The 23,769-nt window shown below is 38.3% G+C and overlaps 1 long non-coding RNA gene across 3 annotated transcripts in view; it reads right to left on the reverse strand.

The window, feature by feature from the left end:
* Nucleotides 1-21,131: 21,131 nt before the first annotated feature.
* Nucleotides 21,132-23,769, reverse strand: part of LOC147602850 (uncharacterized) — a 36,239-nt gene continuing 33,601 nt past the window's right edge. Inside the window, exons 4-6 of one of the 3 annotated variants that reach the window (XR_015265719.1) lie at nucleotides 22,614-22,674; nucleotides 22,332-22,410; nucleotides 21,132-22,236 (exon numbers count right to left, since the gene is read on the reverse strand). This is a non-coding gene — a long non-coding RNA (uncharacterized LOC147602850). Of the gene's footprint in view, nucleotides 22,411-22,613; nucleotides 22,675-23,769 lie in introns of all 3 variants that reach the window. The other 2 variants (XR_015265720.1, XR_015265718.1) reach the window with 2 other exon arrangements.

Raw genomic sequence — 23,769 nt, forward strand, 5'->3', positions numbered from 1 at the left:
TATCTAATGTTTCTTATTGTTACAACTCCGAACAACACTCCCAAAGGAAAACATAAAGGTGCTCTGGTAGATCTCTTGTCTGAGACACTACTAACCCAATCAGCATCTGTATCTCTCTACCAGTCTCATAGAAAAGTCCATAATCAACAGTGGACTTTATGTATCATCTGAGAATTTGTCTAGCCACATCAAAGTGTGGCTTCCTAGGGGTTTGTATAAATTGACTCACACATCCAACAACATAGCTTAAATCTAGCCTAGTAGTAGTCATGTAGATCAAGCTACCCACTATGCGCGTGTACATAGTGGGGTCCCTCCAAAAGTTCACGTGTATCTACGGAAAGCTTATTGTTTTGGTGCAATGTCATTGAAATAGGCTTATAGCCTGTTATACTATACTCGAACAATATGTACAACATGTCCAAGCCAAGCCGCCAAACTGCCTTTGTTAACAACAAAATGCCTTCAGGTGATCTCACTGATATTGATAAATCAAGCATGATTAAGCTCAAGGTGGTTCAAATCATATGAGAAACATGATTAAGCATATTAATTAAGATAATGCATAATGTAGGATTAAGTTAATGTCAAGATAATGATAGCAATTAAGAAGTACACCATCGTAATCTCATTACATTAGAGTTGATCCAAGTACATCCTTTTATAGCTCACATGAACCTCCCAACTCACAAGATTTATGCACCCTTGTGTTATTCATGTATCCATAAATGCTCACACTATATGTGCCTCCTTGCACTTTCCATGTGCTACCTTTTTGTCCTTTGACTTCACGTTTTACAAATGACCACCATACAAATTAATCTTTGCCAATGTACCCTTAGTCTATTTCTTTTGTATGTGCATGCTCCTCCCCTTACTCTACACATATTGCACCCTCACACATTGCATTTCTTAACACCTCCCCTCAATGCAATGAGGGTATAACACCTAACATGCATTGACCTGACCTACACTCCCTATGTCATATGGTTGGAGCGGTCTATTTAGGTTGCTCTATGAGCTACAATGTTGGCTTTGTCTTGACACTTTACACACCAGGAGAGTGGGGTTACAACCAGGGGTTAGGAGCCATGCTCCTCATATCATCTAGAAGAGATGCTCCGTGTTGCCTCCATCTTGAGAGGCCTCATCATTCTCTACCTTCTTTGTCATTACATTGTCTTCTTCGGCTCTCTTTTTATGCCAGCAATCCTTTGCTATGTGACCAATTTTGCCATAATGATGGCAGATTATCTTTGTCCTTTGTCCTTCTATAATCCTCGGTCTTGTTCCTCTTGAGAAGAGTGTTTTCTCCTCACTTGATATAGCTTGAGTTGTCTTCCCTCGAATCTACTTCTCCTCTTCTATGAATGCTTCTTCCACTTCTGTAAATGGTTGGATCTGAGAGGTTCTTCAAGGTAGCCACCAAGAAGCCATACTTCTCAGGTGTCATGCTTTTCTCCCACATGCTAACTTTATTTGAGTGTGTTCATACCTCCATTACCTCTTTCTCTCATCCTTAACCTTGTACATCATATATTTCAACACACTTTTTTCGTCCATTTACAATGCCCCATAGCCCATCCTTCATTAACATAAATTTGATTTTCACTTGTCATGTGTGGAAGGACTCCCCTTTAAACTTTTTCATCACAAATGAAGTAGTAATTTAGGGTTTTGAGAAGATCTTAACACTTGAGTATCACTCAAGGTCAGTTTCTAATCTTAGTACACGAGAGATTTGAATGGAGAGATTAGGGCTAATGCAAGAGAGATTAAACAAGAAATCCCAAAAACAAGCTCTCTATTTTTATGCTGAAAACTACCAATGTTCAAGTGATCAATTAGCCCTTCAAATAAAGGGCAAAATTGAATGTGATTATATAGACTTATAGAGAAACTCCCAAACTTGTGATTTGAGCTCTCAGTTTCCCAAAAATACCAAGAAATGAATGAGATAAAGGCTTGTTGTGACAGAGACTATTTTTGAGAGCAAGCCAGTTTTAAAGTTCAATTTGTAGCTTGATTAACTCACCAAATGGTATGAAACTTTCTAGATGTACTCCATATATACTCAATCAAACAATGGAATGCTCAATTATTACCAATGGTGGAGAGAAATCTTCAAATCCACTTCTTCCTGATGTGCTGTAGTTTTCGCTACCACAATCAGTTGTTGCTATTGAGATTTGAGGTTTTGTGGCTTGAAGTTGGAGGTCCCTTTGGTGATGATAAGCTTTGCTTTGAAGTCTCCTTAGCTCCACATAGCTCTAGTTAACTTCAAATGAGCTAATTTAATGAGGCTCTTCACTCAACGAGCGAGACAGAAGATATAATTAGTTGATTAATACAAGATTAATAATGTCTAATTTAACTACTAGTTTGAGATGGGATGAATGAAGAGGCATGGCTCTAATACCATGTTCATAAATCAAGAATGATTAAGCTCAAGGTTTTTCAAACCATATAAGAAACATGATTAAGTATATTGATTAAGTTAATACACAATATAAGATAAGCTAATAGACAACAATTAAGAGGTGGCACCATCATAATCTCATTGCAATGGTGTTGATTCAAGTACATCCTTTTATAGCTTGTTGAAATTTGAGCGCATTGTGATGAGCTATGGTGGATCAAACACTAGAATCAACATCATTAACAAAGTGATTAGTAAATAATTAAGATATAATTAGTGGGTAATTAACAAATAGATTAATGTAGGCATGGATACTCAAAAACTAGCAAATTCTCATTAGGGCAATGCCTCAATTTATAGAGTTTACATCAAGCATCTAATCCCACTGATTTCTCCATGATTCACTCCACCTCTTTTCCCTGATTCTCTCCACCTCTTCACTTTTCCCAGAATATCTCCACACTTCTTAGAATATCTCCACACTTCCTAAATCTTCTTATGCTACCCTTTATTCTCTCCCAGTAGATTCTTCTCACCTTTTCACAGGTTCTTTCACATTTACTTATCCTCTTTTACAGCCTCTAACCAAGGGCTTGTTCCCGCACACACCCTATTCACTTGTATTTTCAACACCTCCCCTCAAGTGAATACTCTCTAGCACACCTGGACCCTATACCAAGTTTTTCTCTTACTTGATAGTCCGCGACCAGTGCCTCAAGTCCCTAAACTCCATAGTCCTTGACACTCTCTCTCTCTCTATGTGTCCAAGGCTACTATAAGTGCCCGCGATCTTGACTAAAGTGCTCACACATACATCTACCACGTGGCCTACATCATTGGTGGCTCAGAGGTGGTTTTACTTTGTTGGGACAGGTTACATTGGGTTGTGGGGTCTCTCTCTCTCTCTCTCTCTCTCAGAAAAGATGATCCGACTCCACTTCCTTTGGAGCCTCCATGAAGTTTGTCGATGTCGTTCCTTCTCCACTGGGTTTGCTGTAGCAGTCTCTTGCCATGTGTCCTGGCTTTCCACATTTGTGGCAAGTGAAGGTCCTTCCTCCTACTCTACCTCTTCCTCGTCCTCGTCCTTGAGAGAATCCTCCTCGGGTTAAGAATGCTTTTTCTTCTCCTGCTGTTGAGTCGAGCCATTTCTTCTCTTTGCCTCTGCTCTCTTGCTCTAGTAGAGCTGCTTCTATCTCGTGTAGCTTCAATTTAGGTACATTCTTTAGTGTTGCTACAATGTTTTCATATTCACCTTTGTCCACACTCTTCAGAAGCACTGCTAGTGCCTCATTATCTTCTACCTTTTTGCCTTGCTTAATGCTTTTATATTTGTTCAAGTGTGTGATTAAAGGTTCACTTTCCTTCATGTCCAATTTGTAGAACTGCATTAACAGATTTATCTTTGAATTTTTTGCTGTGTGCCAAATAATTTATTGAGTTCATCCCATGCATCTTTTGCCCATTGTATCCCTGTGATGTGATGAATGATTTCATCATTTAAACTGAGTGCAATAAGTCCCAATGCTTTTTAATTCCTACTCTTCCACTCATTTTCTCCTCTCTCTGGGCATTCATCTCTTCCCTCAACTAATCCCCACATATTTTTCCTCATGAGCAAATACATGGTTTTTGTCTGCCATGTATAATAAATTTGGCTATTTCTTGTGCTGAACTCATGGTGATGTGAAGGGGGTCTTACCTCTTGATCCAATTTCAAGATTCAAGGGCAGTGTCTACCCTTTTAAAACTCAATCTGGTGTTTAATAGATGATTACAATAAATTTATCAGCATAAAATCACCAGGAATTACATTAAATCAAGGGTAACCAATTTGTACGGAATGGTTGGAGTATCAAACCAACTCCGAATTGAAATCTAAAGTTATAGGGATCTGTATCAGATACCTAATGGTTAATTTGAACCCTCAATTGTACCAAAATATAGTGATTAGTATTGATTAATCACTGATTAGCAAATTAATCCACTGTTTTGTGTGCAAAAACCAGAGTATGCGGGGAGTCCAGATCTGGTGCCTTAGACTTCAAATGAGCTCAAATGCTTTCAAAGCCATCAATAGCAATGAGTCTAGTAGAGGATTAGGCCAAGAAACACAAGATTTGACCAAATATTGAAAGCTTAATCTTTGTTTTACCAAAGTCACCTGCAGATTTGATGAAGAGCTTGGATCTCACTGTAGACTTGATGAAACTGAATTCTATCTCCACCAGCTTGTAGAGCATGCTTGAAAACACCTTGGGCTAGGAGGAATTAGAAACATTTGATTTGTGCAAGCTGCAATGTCAATTTTACTCAGAAAAAAATACGCCTGAAAAACGTGCTGCCGCCGGCGATTTGCGCCAATTGGATTCAATTCCTTCAAGCAGCTTGTAGCCCCTTGAGTGTAATTTAAGCTCCTAAAAGGGCTTGGCCTAATTTGAAGTGTGCAAGGAGAATGAACTCCTCCACTGGCTGGGGGTACAGAAGCTAGTTGAAAAATAACTAAAAATTGGATTATTTTCTAATTATCTACTAATCTTGATTAATTAAATAATGGGCTCATAAACCTGATGGATTCTAGGCATGGCTCTGATACCATGTTGAAATTTGAGCATTGTGATGAGCTATGGTGGATCAAACACTAGAATCAACATCATTAAAAAAGTGATTAGCAAATAATTAAGATGTAATTAGTGGGTAATTAATAAATAGATTAATGTAAGCATGGATACTCAAAAACCAAAAAATTATCATTAGGGAAATGCCTCAATTTATAGAGCTTACATCAAGCATCTAATCCCACTGATTTCTCCATGATTCACTCCACCTCTTCACTTTTCCCAGAATATCTCCACACTTCCTAAATCTTCTCATGCTACCCTTTATTCTCTCCCAGTAGATTCTTCTCACCTTTTCACAGGTTCTTTCACATTTACTCATCCTCTTTTACAGCCTCTAACCAAGGGCTTGTTCCAGCACACACCCTATTCACTTGTATTTTCAACATAGCTCTCATGGAGCTCCCAACTCACAAGATATGTACACCCTTATGCCATCCATGTGTCCATGAGCGCTCACACTACATGTCCCTTATTGCACTTTCCATGTGATACCTTTTTGACCTTTGAGTTCACCTTTTACAAATGACCATACAAATCAATCTTCGCCAATGTACCCTTAGTATATTCCTTTTCTAATGTACATGCTCCTCCCCTTGCTCTACACATGTTGCACCCTCACACATTGATTTTCTCAACAATCACCACCTCGATACCAAGGAAATACCACAACTTAGCCAAATCTTTTATCTCAAACTTCTGCTTCAAAAGCATCCCGACATTTTGTATATCAATATCACTATCACCAGTCATAATCAAGTCATCCACATAGATAGCTAATAGCATGATCTCTCTGTCTATCTTTTTCACATAAAGTGAAAAATCTACATTGGATATCTAAAATCCAATGGTAACAAGATACTCCTTGATCTTGTTTGACCATGCTCTGTGTGCTTGTTTCAAGCTATACAAGGCTTCACATAACTTGTACACAAAATCTGGATGTGCATTATCCTCACAACTTAATGGCTGCATTATGTAAACTTCTTCTCACAAATCACCATGTAAGAATGCATTATTTACATCCATCTGATGCAAAGACCAATCCTTGTAATGACAGCTCTCACAGTTTCCATTCTCGTAATCGGATTAAATGTCTCCTCCTCATATAGCCAATGCCATATATATGCGAATAACCCTTAGCAACTAGTCTTGGCTTATACTTGTTCTCATAAATCCATCTAAGTTATGTGTGATCTTGTAGACCCACTTACAACAAATGATTTTGCATTCAAGGAAGCTAAAGCTTTGCTGGAGTGGTCCCTACTAGATTTTGAGAAATTTTGGTAGTAGCAACATTTTTAAGCTTACCACGTTGGATGGTGTGAAGTTGCCTAAAGTTGTAATTGGATTTTGATTAAAGCATTATTTTGGAAAGTTACCTATACCCGTTCTTTAATCTTAAATTAATTTCATTTCCGTGCATGATGATAATAATTGTCCACGTGTCATGCATGCTTTGATTTGCCAAAAGACTCATTTCCATGCATTTATACTATCTCAAGTTTTGGGTTTTTTTAATCACTTTTGTTGTCCTATTATTCTCATCAGTGATTGTGAAAATATTTATCATCATAAAACATTATGAAACATTGTGAATTTGTTTGTCATCATCATCAATGATTATGAATTTTTTTTTCAACATAAAAATTTATGCTTGATCATTTTGGGATTGTGCAAGGATTACGTTATGCATGTGATCTAGCTCTCTCTTTCCCTTGTTTCTCCTAGCTCTCATGCCTTTTGTGCTTGCATCATGCTCTTTGTGCCCACTATGCTTTCTACAACCTCTATGTTATCTCCTTTTCTTGCTTTTCAAGATGGTGGAATAATTTGAGAAGCTCACTATTGTACTTGATGTTAATGCTATGAATCATTGGTCTTGGCTTGATCATGTTGGGGTTAGGGCCTCCCCTACACTCTCTCCATGAAATGTAGTCTATTCCTCCACTCTAGTCTTGCCTTGTACATGTTCATATATCCATCTGAGTTATGGTTGCCCTTGTAGACCCACTTACAATGACTCACTTAGGGCCTCCCCTAAAATCTCTCATTGAGATGTAGGCAATTCTTTCACTCTTTCCTATGAAATCTAACCTTGGAACTTCTCCCTTAATTGGGTTCTAAGGTTTGAAATTCCTTGGTTAAGTTCATTTATTATTTTTTTAAACGTATATTTTCTCAAAAGTAATGGGGTTGTGCTTTATATCCTTAGGTAACCTTCGCACAATAATTCCCCATGTGCCCAGAGCTGGAGGTCGATCCTAGCCCCACTCAATCACCACTAGCAACTCAACCACTCAATCTTGGAATCCGGTGTCAACTATTCACTTATGCTTTCACTCATGCACACATCAACAAAGCAACAGTATGCACACATCAACAAAGCAACAGTATGCACACACACCTCTAAAGTCATGGGATTATGACTTATATCCTTAGGTAACCTTCGCACAATTGCACACATCAACAAAGCAACAGTATGCACACACACCTCTAAAGTCATGTGTATCCTTAGGTAACCTTCGGCACACGCCTAGATCTAGAGGTTGCAATTCTAGCCCCATCCAATCACCATGGGTCCAACCAACCACCACCCAACCACTCAATCTTTGAATCCAGGTCAAGGTCGCTATATGGTTGGTAAGATCCCCACACTCATTTCTTCCCCTTGGGCTATTGGCTCACCGCCAGGTCGCTATATGGTTGGTAAGATCCCCACACTCATTTCCCGTCCACCATGACATAGGAGGCCGCTACTTCATCCCTCTCCTAGTCATGCCAAGAGCTCACCCACATTCAATCATGTGATGAGAGGGGTCAAGGTCTTGGACGATCACCTTCACATGGGGCACCGGATGACACCCACATGGAAAACTAACGTGTGTGGTACGTCCACATGCCTCACAATCACTAATGCAGAGACCACCCATCACCACCACTGGTCTTGAAAAAAGAACCTCATCAATTAGAAAATCATACAACTATACACATGATTCAAACAAATGCATCCAGCAACTATGCACATGATTCAAACAAATGCATCTTACAACTTCATTGAATCGGCATGGAAAACCCCATAAACTTTGGAGCATATCCATTCCAGTTCTCATTGAAACTCCCCTTGACATATGTCCAAGGTTTGTTTGTCCTTACGTTTTGTCCCAAGTCCAAACACAATCTCGTAACCCTCTCATCGAGGTTTGTTATCATGAACGATTGACATAAGGCCGTTTATCTTTAGGTCCTTATTCCATAACAAATGGTTTGTTTAGAGCAGGTCAACAAGGCCTACATCAATATTATCTACAATCCTCGACATTAGTTGTCATTATTCTAATTGTTTGGGTCTTCTCAATCCTTGACATTTATTCGCATTATTCAATAGTTTGGGTCTTTTCCCAATCTTTTAAAAGTTGTCATTTTTATGTTTTTTCCATGTTGAGTTGGTTTGTTAATACTTTGATAACCTAGAGGAAGGGAAACCAAATATTTTTGTGGATGTTTACTTGTTTAGATAACTATTTTTTCATGCCATAAAATTGCAAGTTTTAGGATTTTGTGACTGTCCCATTGATAACAAAATTATAAAACTCATGCTAAAAGAACTCAAAATCAAAAACTTTGGACATGAAAAACACTCATTAACATCATCTCAAATTATCAAAAAATAAAAAACTAAAAACTTTGGACATGAAAAACACTCATTAACATCATCAAAAAATAAAAACTTGATTTTTCACACTAATTAGTTTTTCACGCCCGTGAAAAACTATTTTCATGATCATGATTCATAGAAGTTGTGCTATGATTTTAGGGATTGCTAAAATTAGAAAACCTTATATAAGGGAATCTTATCCTTATCTTGAAGGAATCTTAGTTTTTCATGCCTGTGAAAGCTCAATATCTTATGATTAAGGAAAGGTTTGAGAACAAAAGCATCAGCAAACATCAAAGGATATTTGTGTGCATCATCATTCCAAACATCTAAATCAAAAGTCAAATATTTATATTTTTTTACACAGTGAACATATTTTTTCATGTTCGTGAAAAACTTGGTAGTTCTTCATGTTGTGAAAAACTCGAGTTTAAAATCATATTTGGATTGTAGGGGTATAGTGTATACTTTTGACACTGAGAAAATACGATTTTCAAGGTTGAATTTATATTTTGTACCAAGAAATCCTCATTGTTTTTAATGCTTGTGTGAAAAACCAAGCAATTTTTCACGCCCATGAAAAAACTTCAAGGAGTGAAAAATAAGAGTTAATAAAGAATTATTAGAGTGTGATGAGTGGACTTTGGCATGTTCATACCATATCTCATGCATTTAAAATTTGGAAGAGTGATTGCTCACTCCAGAGGATAGTCCATCGAACCACCCAAGATCATGCACGTTAGTTAAGTGTCTAATTTGGTCCCTCTGCATAAGCACCCAATTGAGTATGTTTACTTGGAAAGGACTAGAAACTATTGAAACTAGTATCGAGGAATCCATAGAGAACGCTCCAAGGAATAAGGGGAGCGAGTGGACGAGAGGATTGTGTCTTCTCCCACAAGATCTAGTAGTCTTTTGGATTATGCCAAAGGGTTATTTGGGTTACAACTAGAAGCCGAACAAGAGTCTCAATCATCTGACTATGATCAAGAAAAAAACCAAAGATTAATGGGTGCTAAAGGAAGAGAACGGTACTCAAACCACTCCTCCCCTAGAAGTATTGGTATGAGGACATACACTTTCGAGTACCTCTGAATTAAATAGATTTCAATACTCAGGTAAGGAGGTTGATGCCAATTCTCTTAGGACTAGAGAAGTAGTCTTGCCTAAACGATGATGGAGGAAATGGAGTTAGAAGATGAAATCAAAGACACAAGTATGAATGCAAAAGCTTGCTTTGCAACAAGCAGGAAGCAAGGCTTGGATGTACGTGCCAATGTGGAATGGAGAAATAATGAGATCTAGATCCAAAAGAATTCTAGCTAAAGCTTCAAGAAGGTACACCTACACAAGCCCATGATCTTCTAGCCCAAGCCCTAGAAGAGAGAATGCCGCCCTTAGAGATAATTTTAGAGGGATCTAGGGAGAGTTAGGAGGCAACTACGTAAATTGACATTGTGGAGCCAAATCCTAATATAGAAAAGTTAATACAAAGATTATGGGTTGGTGAAAAAGACCCAATTTAGCATATAGAAATCTTTGAGGCTACCTTGAGACATGTAGGCTAATAGATGATCAAACCTAGATTCATTCGTTTTGCATAATGTTAATGGAAAGGCCCACCGATGATAAAAAAATCTTGAAGCCGGAGGATGAAGTATACTTCACTCAACTTAAGAACGTGTTCGTGTCAAGTTTTACACAAAGTTGTGATAAATGGAGCCAACCTAGTGGCACAACTCCATAATATTAAGCAACAAGAGTATCAATCAATGTGGGGTTATGTCTCTTACTAAAACATCCAAACTCTCGGTGCAAACTTCGAGAGAGGTTGACTAATGAGAATGCTTCCACAAAGGGAACAAGACCTTCAAGATGGTTTGGATAAAGGAATAAAAAATTAAGGGTCAACTCACTTTGGTGAAGAGAGTATGCTAAAAATGGAAGATCCAACAAAAAGAAGGATCAACATGCCAATGATAGGCTTGTCACTCTTACAAGAGTCAGAGAATATCCAAACACTGGAGAGAAAATTCAGAATTTGGAAACAAAATCAAGCCCTAGTAGAGAAATGACAATTGAAATTTGAGGAGAAACTAAGGGCTAACAAGGCACTAGATACATACTATATCCATGACAAGAAACTAGGAAGGGAAAAGTGCTAAAAGTTTCAGTGCCTATCCTTTAAGAGGGAGAAAGAGCTTGGCTTTGACCATGACTTAGAAGGGTTAGAAGTTTTGGTGCCTATCCTTTAAGAAACTAGGAAGGGAAAAGTGCTAAAAGTTTCAGTGCCTATCCTTTAAGAAAAGGGAGAAAGAGCTTGGCTTTGACCCATGACTTAGAAGGGTTAGAAGTTTTGGTGCCTATCCTTAAGCCATGGGAGAAAGATATTAGCTCTAATCATGACTTAGGAAATGATCTCATGGCACACATGTTTGTAGGTGAGGATGAAAATTCCCTCCTTGTTGTTAATGGCACATGGACTGATCCATGTCAAACTAATATATAAGAATCTACATGAAGCATCTACGTCTACATCATAGGCCAAAAATAATCTATCACCATCTAGATATGTCAATGTAGATCCTCTAGCATCGGGAACATATTCCCACCAAGATGGCACACCACAAAATTGTGGTAATGTAGGACGGTGAAAGACCATCACCATAAAACCATGCCAAATAGGATCTCAGGAAACTGTATTAAGAAAGCATGAATGGTCAAGTCATCCTCAAAAGAGAACACCATTGAATTGGAATTATCCACCAGAGGTACTAGAGCTCCTCCACTAGAACATCATCTAGAGTATCATCATGCTCTAACTCAAACACAAAATCATAAAATATATCATCATCAAAGCAATGATAAGCATGATCTGACACCATAAGAACTACCTCCAAACTAGGAAAATGAGCATCAGAATCAAGTGCTAGAGCATCAACATGCTCCTCAACCATGTGAACATCATGTAAAAATGGAAAATCTCGAGACAAGTGCACATAGATCAACATATGGGTAAGAGAGACTAAGATTCTAGCATCGTGGTCCTGCTAAGTGTTAATGGCAAAGAAAAGATAGCCATCAACTTACTGAGTAACGTTGCAAGAAATGGACACGTATAGAACCAAGGTAAGAGAGAGAGAGAGAGAGAGAGAGAGAGAGAGAGAGAGAGAGGGAGAAGATAGAGATTTCCATGGAAGCTTCATTTATCCATTTCCAAGAACTCCCTCCTCAAGAAATCCCCATCAAGAACTCCTCCTTTCACACACACGATACAAAGTAGTTATACCCATGAATGAGACCCTTCAACTACCTTCCTAACCTTTGGCCTCTTCCACATTCCCACTATGCCTTTACCTAGGCTCACATGCACACATGGCCAAGAGTGTGTACATGGCCAAGAGTGTGTACATGGCTAATACCTAAATGGGCTCCCATGAGCTTAATGGAGAGTAAGTTTACATGGCTCCAACACTCCTCGAGATCCTTGTTTCCAAAGGATTATATAGAAGCCACTACCACGTAGAGAACAACAAGTCACAAGGAGACCAAGAGATATGGCTACTCTTATGGCATTCCTTTCATTGTAAATTAACATGCCAATAGGGCCATTTGTGAAGCACCCCTACACTGTGGAAAGATGTTTAGGAATGGGTAGAAGGTTCTTTAGAGCCAAGAGTTAGATAAGTTAGGGATGCTGCACTGTAGCCCATAGCATGACACCAAAGGTCTACTCCAATCTAGGGACAATGGTAAATCTCCTAGATTCATTCACATCCCAGTAAATCATCTAGATCACTATTATGAGAGCAATAAAACCAAAGCCAACCATAACGGATATCAGGAAACTACAATCCTAGATGGAGGAGAAGCAGGGGCATTGTTACAGGAAAAATGGATAAAACCTACCTTATAGCGAACATATATCATAGTGAAAATGATAGATGGATAAGACGATCCATGGGAGTTTTGCCAAATCTAAGGATGAAATTCTTCACATTCCTCTATTATACATTTGTGGTAATGTTCTTGTGCCAAATCATGCACCACCATTAGAACTTGGGTATCTTTTCTTAAGTAAATATGCCTTATGTAGACTTGGCACTCTGGCTTGTGTAGGCTTGGAACTCTGGCTTATGTAGACACTCTGGCTTATGTAGACACTCTAGCTTATGTAGACACTTTGGCTTATGTTGTAGACACTCTAGCTTATGTAGACACTCCTCACACTCTGGCTTATGTAGACTTGGCACTTTAGCTTATGTAGGCTTGGCACTCGTCACACTATGGCTTATGTAGACTTGGCACTTTAGCTTATGTAGGCTTGCCACTTCGGCTTATGCAGACTTGGCACTCTAGCTTATGTAGACTTTTGGCATGCATCCTACTTGGCACTTTTCCTAGTAGTATGCATGCTTATAATTATGCACTCTGTGTGATTGTATTAGTAAGTGTTAGACAAAAAATTGAGGACATTGTTCTCGGGTTGTAGAACTCGTTTTAGGATCCACCACATAGTCTCACATGGCTGTATGGGGGCTATATGAAATTCTTATGGCACTATGCTATTGTTTAATATGGTCCCAACAAGAAGATAATATGAATGGTTAGTCATTCTAGACCAAGTTGTGGGTTGGCTGACATGGTCGATCTATGTCCATGTTGACCCTGGTGGTGGTGGATCCCCAAGTCGTGGGTTGGCCGACGTGGCCGATCTATGTCCATGTCAACCCTAGTGGTGGACCAAATGGCCAACATGGCTGATCTACGTCCATGTCCTGGTGGTGGGCACAATAAATATATTAGTTTCGCAAACTTTGTTCACATCATTGAGTTTATTGTGTTCAAGCACTCTTATAAGTAAGACATCCTTCATCCAGATTCTGTCTAGATTACCCGCCAAAGCTCCTTACCTAGAGCACGCGAGTGGATGGTAGGTTGTAATCAAAGTTTGCAAGCATTAATATCGTTTACTCCCCAGTTATTTCTACAATTTAGTGCTTATATTGTGAAGATCCTTCTTCCAAGGCCATGCCTCAAACCTTCTCTCTGTACTTTGCTATACTAACCCTCTCTTTACTTAAATTATTATCATTGAAATTTTTTGAGACTTAAGAGGATATGAAATGGTCAATATAGCTCACAGAACATACAGATATGTATCCTATAATAGTAATGTGTAGACTTGACCCTACAGGGCTATATATCGTTTTCCTTTATATCCGCTAGTCCTGAACTTTGCATCTTGGTGTAAAGTATTGAAAAACTCCACCATTTTGGATGATAACAACTTTTTGAAACTATACATCATAGATAACCTACCCTTTGTACTACCTAAGATTTTTTAGTTGTGGAGTGTGGTGTGATTCTAGATACATAGAGATCTAGTGTTGCACTCTTCTACCTTATTCGGTGGGACTTTGGAGGCATTTTGGGATGGTTTCTTGAGCTCAAATACAAGTAAAGTGCATCCAAAGTGTTGATTTAAGTGACCTCACCAATGACATCCACAAGTTCTACATTGCAGTTTAAAGTAAAGGATTCCAAGTAGTAATTTGAGCACCCTTGTAGATCTAGTCGTGAGTTTTGAACCTTCACTCATTATATGAAGAAATTTGCATCATTTCTTACATTCAAGTTAAGCTCTTAGTCATTATTTCATGGATTTTTCTTCTTTTTTGGGGCAAGCATGCATTGTATACAAATCAATTTTTGGTTTAACATGCACATCATAAGAAAATTTTTGAAAGATTATAGATCTTGCTTGTCTCGTAGGGTCGAGTTTGTCCATGTCAAAGGCCGAAGAAATTCCAAAGCTCTTGGTTTTGAAATTTTGGCTCAGTTTGGGAGACTTTTACCCTTTCTTAGATCATTTCCACACCTAGCTCAAGAGATCCCTGCTTTAACCCATTTGGGACAAGGATTTGCACCAAGCAAGACCATCATATAATGGCTACCCATACATCCATTCACATCTTGTGAGCATGTGCATGTGAGTCTAGGACCGAGAAACCAACCAAGGAAGGCTGGGTTCCATGCCTGACCCTAATAATCTTACCTATTTGCCCATTCTCAAATCATTTTTAGTGTCCATGCTTTACCAAGTTCCCATGCGTGGCTCTAAAAAAAGTAGGCAGAGAGACCTAAAAAATGTCATTGATGTGCCAGTATTGATGTGCCAGTAGTGTAAAATATTGAGTCGATTGACCTTGCAAAGATCATACCAAAAGGAAGACTTTGGTATTAGACTATTCCTAAATAATCTAGAGCAAGGTCCCAAATATTTACAGATCAAGCATTAGCATTTCTAAACCTTAATAATGGCAATAGGCTTAATATTTGGGCAAAAATGGTGGGAAAATACCTGAAAAATAACTCATGTGATTCAAATGAACAAGAGGCTATGTGATTGAGTTTACTACTAAAATAAAATAACATATTTGAGATTAGACACTCATGCAAAGCCTTCATGGTTATAAATACAACCCGTATCTTTGTATTTTTCACCTTTTCCTCCTCATTTTCCCCCTGACTGCTACAAGCTTCATCCTCTTCCCATCAATCTTTTCTAGCCCATTTTATTAAAGGTAAGCCACATTTGAAGTATTCATATCATTGGGTAAACCCTTTCCATTGTGTTTAGGCTTAATCTAGATGATTAGTGTGAATCAAATCTCCCTCCCATGAGAAAAAAGCAATGAAAATCAGCCTTTTGTCTTGCTCATATGAGTGCCCATACTCATGGGAAGTGGGTTGGCTTGGCATTCTAGTGTTTAGTAATCACATTGAGTTTGTGAATGATGCCTACTTAAGGCTTAATGAACCACCCCATAGGTGATGAAAAGCCTCCAAAGCATGCTCATTTCTCTCTCTTTTTGCATATTTAATCATGCTCTAATCAAGTTTAGTGGTTCATGAATTGCTTGTATCATGCCCTTGGGGTTTAGATAGGCTCATGAATGGATTTCTATGAGGCTAAATACTCCATTTACATGATTGTATGACGTTTAAGTGAGTATGAAGATTTCATGGAAACCTTGTCAGTTAGCTAATCACATAGTTGAGTTTATTTGTTAATCTCTTGGTTGAACCAAGCTTTTGGCTTATAAAGGAAACTAATCTCATGCTTTGTTAAGTTTTTATAAACATGGGATTAATCTTATTACTAATAATATTTTAAGATTATTTTAATAAAGATTAGAGATGTTTAATCTAGAATAGTGATGTTTGATCTAGATTAGTGAGTATTACTTGCTCATCTAGAATAGTGATGTTTGATCTAGATTAGTGAGTATTACTTGCTCATCATGTAAAAGGATTAGTTTATGACTTTTGTTATTACTAATTTGGTTTTTTAAGGAGATTTAGCTTGTTACCTAATCTTATCTTGTTGAGAAACTTTTCAGGTTTAAGCTCATACATATGGGGATTAGTGATGATTAACCCATCATAAAGAAATATGCTCATGCTTTGAGATATTATGCTTATGTGTTTTTAAGATTAAGAGATGCTAACCCTACTCTTATTAGCTTCTTGTACATGTCATCATGTTTATCTTACTCTCTAGGTGTGGCTAACCATTTACTCAAGGTGCTTATGTGCTTATGTGCTTATACTAACCTAGATTAGTGTTGTCTGTTCGAGATTCAGTATAAGAAGTTTGTTTTCTTTTTTGATTAACAGTCACTAACCATACACATAAAAATATGCTTATACATATGCCTTGGATTTAACTAACCATTCTAGATAAGCCCACACACTTGAGTTTATGTTTATGTTTATCAAATCTTAGATTAGCCCTCACTTGAGATTTTCAAGATGTTACTGGTGGTGTTGTGGTCCCGAAGGTTGCTTGTTGTACAAATACTATGAGGAGGTGAAGGTTGAGAAGAGGAAACACTTATTTCCTTTGGAGACTTGTGGAGAGTCAAAGGAGGAAAAGGGTGGTGCAAAGGCACTGAAGAAGCTTGATTTGATCAAGATGGTGGCCCAGAGACTAGTCTACAGGTATCATCTTATGTGAATATCTTCTTTTTGAAGAGAGTAGAATGGGATCTTTTAGTTTATTGCTACAAACTAAAATAAAATTGATGTGATTTGTGTGCATGTAAATACATACAGATACTTTGTTTACTTGAAAGAAAAGGGTCATTTGCACCCTATACCAGTAAGAGAAAAGCAGTGATTACTGATTGCAAATGACACCACCAGTATGTATCCTCCACCCATGCATGGATGCCTGAAATGGGAGATAGAGAATTTTCCATGGTGGATAGACCTGGAGAAGGGTCACGTGTTGGAGAGGGAGAAGGAGCTCCATGCATTGGGTTCACAAGAGCAACCCAGGGTGGTTGTGGAGAAGGCTAATGTTCCACAAGATGGAGGTAAGAAATTCTTGCGTACCTCTTATGCATGCTTTATGGATATTGCTTGCGACTATCTCTTTCTTTATGGTCCAAAGGTCACAGTTGCCAAGGTATGCAAATGTAGACAGAGACACTCTCTAGGGATAATGATGTTGGGGTGTCTGAAAATACGACATCCGGACATGGCATATGGCCTTCCACAACTTGTATAATCTATTTTGCTTAAATCTCTTATTTGAAATATTTCATGTGGCATTGTATGTCAAAGAATCAAGTGGTGTTAATACAGAGAGGGTCCTATCAAAGCAAATGATCACTTAAGTATATCAGTCATACTAACGCTTGGGGAGGATTTTTGAAGGGACGATCCCAAGTGTTTGGCTGTTTGTTGGTGACTTCATCGCTATTGGCACGTATTTTTTGGGAGGAATGAAAAATCCAACACACACAGATTCATGAGCATATGTAGAGGTGCCTAGCGTAGGGTCGGGGGTATGCTAGGAAGGGGTGGTCCATGTCTTGGGTGGCAGATTTTGTGTTTTTGGACGTCCCCTTTGGAGGTGTTCTACACGGTGCCGTATCTAGGCCTCCTTGGAACACTATGATAGAGGAACATGTGCGATATGGAGTTTCTCTACTCTTGCTTGCTTGTATGATTATATTTGATTCATGCATGCTTTCTTGAATAAGTTTTCTTATATGTTTCCCTCTTTCCTTAGCTTCTTCTTCCCCCACCTTTTCTCTACTCTTGTTTACTTGTATGATTGTATTTGATTCATGCATGCTAGATGCATGCTTTCTTCAATAGGTTTGCTTATATGTTTTCCTCTTTCCTTAGCTTATTCTTCCCCCACCTTTTGTGAGAGAGAACCACTAAAGACAAATCTCGATTGGCATCCGTCTAGGCGAAGAGAGCTTTTCCTTCACCCATTGGCAAAAGGAGCATTCCGGTGTGACAACAGAGTGAGAATGCAACAGAGTCAAGACGCGACAAGAGTTAGCACACCACCCACATAGGGAAATTACGATTGCGGCTCTAAGGCAAGGCCCAAGGAAACATGCTTTGGCAAGGCTAAGGTAAGCACTTGACTTGAACAACGTAACAAAGGTATAGAGAGTGTGTCTCAAAGTGATGCCCTTTTTGCACATAACAAACAAGGAGAAGAAGATAAAGTACTACAACCAATTATCCAACAAGGAATTTTACCATAGCTACACGGAGGACCTCCATGTCAAAGGGTTGCAAAAATCAAGATTAATTCTAGCATGTATAAGGGATTATAGTAGCCACCCAAAATAGATGCACATGATGCTTAAAGAGATAATAATGCTTCTAAAAAGAAGTTGGGATCCAAGAAGCATGCTTTTAGGATGTCTCATCAACACTGAACATATTATATGCATGAGGAAGATGCTTTAAATGTGGATACAAGGAACATTTGTTTGCGAATTCCTAAAAATGCAAAAGACACAAGAGGCAAATCCTCATGTGAGTTTAGTACTGGATGTGCAAGATAATACAAGTCATCCCATGGAAGCATGCAAAGTATGGAAGGCTTAGGGTTAGTTGAAAGGCCAACCAAACCTCTTTATATTTGATGGTTTCTCCATGGATACTTTGAAATCTACATAGATGGTTGCTACCATAGGTCTAGATGTGCCTCAATTCGGGATCCCATGAAAGCATGTTTTGTATGTGATAAAAAAATATGAACTATAACTCCTATGGTTGGAACGCATATATACATATACAGGTATATTTGGATCATAAGAATTCCTTGATTGCTCCATTGCATGGATGTGTTGTACTATTGGTTATGCCTTGATATGTGCACATTAATCCTTACAAGGATTATGTAGCTTTAAAAAATCATCTTGATGCATAGAGGCCATGAGCATGTCATAAAGGCTGATACTAAAGGTGATACAATTCCTATTGTTGCCATGTACAATTGAATGATAAAAAATCAAGAGAGCAATAAAGAAGTTGGTCTTTCTGTACTTGGCATTTACTCACATGAGAATGTTGAATGGGATAATGTACAAATGGATGAATTAAATAAAGATAAATTAGCTTTTTTTAATGCATATAAACATTGTTTTGATGACGTTGCACTAATTTGAAAAGTGGGTATCATCAAATTCATGTGGTACCATATGATGTAAAATAGTCTTACACACTGCTTTGGCTTATATAAATATCTGGTAGTACCATTTGGTCTCACCAATTCTCTTGTGCTTTTAATAGAATAATGCATCAAATTTTCTAGAAGTCATTGGAACTTTCTTTGATAATGGTTTAAGGTATTTCAAGATGGAAGAAGAGTGTCGTACTTATTTGACCATTGTATTTGAAGAGCTATGAAAAAATTAACACTTCAACAATGTTCTTCCTTTCAAAAATGAATCATCTTGGTCATGTTGTATCAAAAAATGGCATACAAATTAAAGCCACTTTGGAATAGCCGGAGCTAAAACCAATGCATGAAGTTAAATAATTCCTTGGCCTATGCTTGTACTACATACGATTTCTACTTTACTATGTGTACATAACTTCACCACTACATGATCTTACAATGGCCATCTTTAAGCAGATATCGAAATAGAGCAAAATGCCTTTCAAAAGCTTAAGCATCCCATTGTCATAGGACTTGTACAATAATTTGTAATCTTGGATTTACATAAACCAATAAAAGTTGAATGTGATGCATGTGGAGATTGTGGAGATTGCATTGGGATTGCTTGGAATCAAGAAGGGCTTGTCATTGTGGTTATGAGAGTTGTAGACTGCAAAGTTCAAAGCTCTCTTTGAGGCTGCTTTGAATCAAGAAGGGCTTGTCATTGGTTACGAGAGTTGTAGGTTGCAAACTTCAGAGCTCTCTTTGGGGATTTGTGACAAATTTCCTGGTTGTGATTCATGCCTTATGAATTTGTAAACATTATCTCTTGGAGGCTAAGTTTACAGTTAAAATTGACCATCAAAGCCTTTGTTACTTTCACACACATAAAGCTATTCAAGACACAATATGAGATGTGTCACTCTCGATGTTTTGTTTTCAAATTTTACATACTCGTGAGAAGAAGACTATAGTAAACAATGCAGAGTCAACAAGAAGACCTCAGATAGCTATGACTTTTGTTATTTATCATGAAGACCTCAAGATTTTGCATGTATATAGATTCCCATATAGGATGGGGCAGTAGATCCCTCACGGTAAGATACAAATACCTTATAATCAAAGTTGCCTATGTTTTGTTAAGAATCATCATCAAAAATTCATGGATGCATGTCATGCACTGCCATATATAAGACATAGGAGAATTTTTACCACTATGCATGTGCTTTAAAAATATTTCTTTTAGTTGAGAATGTGGAAAGATATAGAACCTTATGTTCATGAAAGTGTGATGTAGCAAAAGGTCAAATTTGACAAGCATATGACACTTAGTTTACTTCAATCCTTGCCTATACCAAATCAACCACCATGGAAAATCGTTTCATGGGTTCACCCATAACGCCTTTTGAAATGATGCCATATGAACTAATAGGTTTAGTGAATAAACATCTTTTATTAATGTCATGAAAAGCAATAAGATCTCATTTCTTTTTGGCCAATGGGCATTGTCTTATCACTGGAACAAACATAATGCTTTTACATGTTAGCCTCTTTAAAGAGGAAAGTGGGACGCTAACCAACATAACCTAATTTTGAAGACCCACCATACTGATGAGCTTGAAACCGTACCACAATTACAAAACCAATTTGTATTTCACAAAAAGAGGAGTTGTTGGTGGCCATGTCTAGAGACGGTACCCTTGAGATTTAAAAATTATCCAACTATTCATGCAATATGGTTAGATGAGAACTACAACAAACAAATATTTGATACTTTTGAGAAGTGTTTTTAGAGACTTCTCAAGATAACTCATTAAAAGCCATGTAAATGTCACCAAATTGCTAATTTATCCATTAAATTGTCACCTTGATATATACGTATGAATCACCCGTATTAACTATGAGTCATTAAAACAATCTCCCACGTTGGAGGATCCAAATCACACATCAACAATGCTTGAAAGATGAAAGATTACTCGAACTACAATTGCACTTTTTCTATGTATTTAGCAATTGTTTTTGGTCCCATTTTCTAGCTAATGTGAACATTGCCGATTCACGCTACATTTAAAAACCCAAGGACAACGAATTAAAAAATGGATGAAGTGTGGCATGTGTCCATTTTTGGCTGTGTGACTATGAGCACCAACTGACAAGTGGCAGATCCTGTGCAAAAGGGTGTGGGCAAGCATACGCCTCTTGCTCCACCTCCCCTAGGGACAAATGTCAAATTCCAACACCTACTAAATACTTCTTCATGCTTCTTGCTCTCCACCTCATTGCCTTAGTTGTTGGGAAGGGTTTTTGGCCATTTTTATGCTATGTACCATTTCCAAATGCATGTCCTTATATGCTGCTTGGAGATGCTCCAATACTAGCCATCATGTTTTAAGATTGATTTGGAGGTTACATCTCTTTCCAACCAGGCCTCTTTTGTAAGCTTCATGCTTCTTGCTCTCCACCTCATAGCCTTAGTTATTGGGAGCAGTTTTCGACGCCTCTTTTATGCTATGTACCACTCCAAATGCATGTCTTATTGTTGCATGGAGGAGCTCCAATGCTAGTCGCTGTGTTTTACGATGTTTTAAACTTTTGTGAGCTTCCTGCTGCTTGCTCTCCACCTCAGCCTTAGTTGGGGAGTGGTTTTTGTCCTGTTTTGCACTACGTACGACTCCCAATACGTCCTAATGTTGCCTGGAGGTGCTCAATGCTGGGCGTCGTGTTATCCAATTGTTTTGAAGGTTACATCTGGCCTCTTTTGTGAGCTAAGCCAAAACTTTCATGTCAGAGGCTAGATCACCCAACAGCCAAGACCAGATCAAGTCCTTGGAGGAAATCATTATGTTCTGGAGCCATACGTGCCTCAAGGCACCTAACCCTGACGTGAGCTTTTCCAGAACAGGGCTTTCGCATTCTGCTTGTTCAATCCCCTTCGTAGAAAACAATTTTATGAACTCACGCAGATGGGAATTTGAGGACGACATGCATGTGGAATCCTTGCTAACGCTTCCTACTGCAGCTTCAAACTACCAGTTTCATATGCCATGCAGGCAGTAATCCCCTGTTGAAAATTTGCTTGATGAATCTCCTTTGTAAAAATCAGTAAAACTACTGTTCGTTCATCACATATAGCCTCATTCAAGATTTCAGACTGACCTGTGACACAACATGCAGACACTAAGGACCTTGAACTGTGAGCTTGGCAGAACAGTGTGATTGCATTTCACCCTGTACACTGTATGCAGTTGCACCAAACAAATGCCACTTTAGAATGGTCAGCAATTTGAAACTGCACCAACTAGAATTTCATACAGCTAAAGCCAAGACCACCCTAGCAAAATTTACAAAAGTAGCAGTGCAACAAGCAAGATACATCCCCAGTGTGTGAAAAGTGAGTCCCTACAGAGCAGTATCTTCCAGCCAGTTCTGCCAAGCTACCTGAATGTAAAAGCCACTGAATACAGCTCCCCATATTGTGATTCAGGACAGAAACTGCATGCTTCAATACAGCAGAAATCGTCTTACAGTACAAGAGCTATCCTCATTGAAACAACCAAAAACAAAACTCTGCATCAAAGATGACAAACTTCTCAATCATTTCAAACAATGCAAAGTTGCATTGGACAGAAACAAATATCAAAACAGAAAAATTAGGAGACCCCAGTGGCAGACAAAGCATCGAGGTGACAAGTAGGCATTAGTAAGGTGTTTCCCAAGAGAAATAGGAATCAGACGCGTGTGTTTATGGAAACAGAAACATGGTCAAAATAGGTCCTCTAAACTATCTTGAGATGGCGGATCCTAAAACCAAGAAAGCATCACAAAGCAATAATCTCTGAGTTTTTATCTGATGTACCTCACGAGCTAAAACCAGGGTCTATATGTCAACCCCTATCTCTTTACCAAGACCTCCATCTTAATTAGCGCATGAAACTTGCAATCATGTGCATCCTTCCCCCCTCTTCTCTCTCTCAAGAGCAGTCAGCTGCAGAGGGAGTCACCTCTCTTGTTTTTTCTTTTTATTTCTTAGGAGGGTTGTACATAGTAGGCTCCTCCTGGGGCTGTTTTTTGTAGTTCGTTTTCAGCAGACGTTTTCTCTTTCATGACTATTACAAGGAAAAACAAAAGTTTGGATGGGTTTTCCTGTTGTGGGTTTTTGTGATGCAGATGGTACGTTGATCGTATTATGCTTTTTTTATATCAGTACTGATGTACTCAATGGTCAAAGCTGTAGTGTTGGTACTAGAGTTATGCTTTTGAGGGTGTCAGTAATCCAAAAGCCATTTTGCATATAGGTATGTTAGCTAAATGAATCATGATATGGTCATTTGGTTTTGTTTTGTCTCTTATAATCCCAAATCAATCCATCAGCTGGGACTCTGAGTGTTAGGACCACATACTTGGTAACCCTAAAAGGGCCCCTCGGGAACTACTCTAGCCCTAAGGTCATGTGTCACCATTTGGCTCCCTAAACAAGGTATCCTTAAATAAATGCAAAGATAGATTCTCACTAGATCTTCCTATGCATTTGAGCACCAGTTTGACTGGTGAATCACCCTTCAGATGTCCAGAATTTGGGCTTTGCTGATATGAT

The sequence above is a fragment of the Cibotium barometz genome, chromosome 65, assembly GCF_041138505.1.
Source record: "Cibotium barometz isolate CiBa-2024 chromosome 65, ASM4113850v1, whole genome shotgun sequence".
Lineage (NCBI taxonomy): Eukaryota > Viridiplantae > Streptophyta > Polypodiopsida > Cyatheales > Cibotiaceae > Cibotium > Cibotium barometz.